This window comes from Cariama cristata, unplaced genomic scaffold (genome assembly GCF_000690535.1).
Source record: "Cariama cristata isolate BGI_N322 unplaced genomic scaffold, ASM69053v1 scaffold16568, whole genome shotgun sequence".
NCBI classification, from domain to species: domain Eukaryota; kingdom Metazoa; phylum Chordata; class Aves; order Cariamiformes; family Cariamidae; genus Cariama; species Cariama cristata.
Genome location: NW_009630817.1, coordinates 47373 through 48507, shown reverse-complemented (window position 1 = coordinate 48507; position 1135 = coordinate 47373). Strand labels below are relative to the sequence as shown.

Genomic DNA, 1135 nt, shown 5'->3' with positions numbered 1-1135 from the left:
AGGGAAAGACCATGTGCAAAGATAAGAAGATATGCTGCTTCTAAGTGGAGCAAACAAAAAGGAAGTACTAGCTGGTGCTGCTGGCAAAGTGAGAAGTGGCACTTGTCAGCGTGATGATTTCATATTTTTTTTTATCCTGATCATGGATAGATAAATTTCATGACTCCTTGAGATTATTGTGGAGAGGTTTTGGGCCTTTTTTCCCTTTAACTCCATCAGCTTTATCGAAGGAAGACTATAAGCCGCCATGTATTTACTACTGCAAGAATACCTTGTAATGAACAAGAGAAAGTCCAGGTATTTTTGCTATAAGATTTGTATGGAGTAGTTAAACTTTTTCAAAGTTTGCTGTTATAAGAAGATTAAGTAAAAAGAGTATTTTGTTCCTATTTTTAAAAATTTTATTTTGGCAGTAACTATGACTTTTGCTATTAGTAAATAATATGCCTTCAATAATTTTGTATTGCTTGGTAAACCTTGAGTGAAAAAGGTTTGGAAATATATAGCTTTAATAGGAAAAGTGAGAGTACAAGTGAATGAAGTGAAGAATAGTGGTGAGGTGAGGAGGAGGGATTTCCTTGTTGACAGTTTGTCAGAAGTCCATGTTTGGTAGTGCCCTATGAATAGCTTTCGTGTTGTCACAATGCAGAAGTAATCTTGTTCTGAACTGGGTTTAATAGTTGTTCAGTTGTAATACAGACTTCCCATGTCTTGCAACTGAGTTTCAGTGCAGTACATCATTGTAAGAAATTCCAGATTAATTTGAAACATGACACCAGCATCTTACCCAGTTGCAGTCACTACAGGTTCTGATCAGTTAAAAGCACAAAACCAGCCAAACTAAGAAACAGCAGGGCAAACTGTTACAATTTTTTATTTAATCAGAGGATTTTTCTGTACCGTTTTTCCTGAATGCATGTTATTCATGTACTGCATGCTAGAAGACTCCTGAGCAGCATGTAGGTGTGACTGAGGCCTGAATTAAGTAAAATTCTGGACATCACAGATTCTAGTTTTTAAAGTGTACTAGGCAGAGATTGATCAGTGGACCCACAAGTTACTGAAAGAAACCAGGATAAAAACAGAAGAATAAAATTAAAGCATTGGAATATTTGTGTTTGTCATTTAACCCCCC

General features: G+C 36.0%; 1 protein-coding gene across 1 annotated transcript in view; it reads left to right on the top strand.

Moving 5' to 3' along the window:
- Positions 1-1135, top strand: part of LOC104165945 (serine/threonine-protein kinase 3) — a gene marked incomplete at both ends in the record, with an annotated part of 25239 nt that overhangs the window by 6868 nt on the left and 17236 nt on the right. The gene's annotated exons all lie outside the window — the stretch shown is intronic.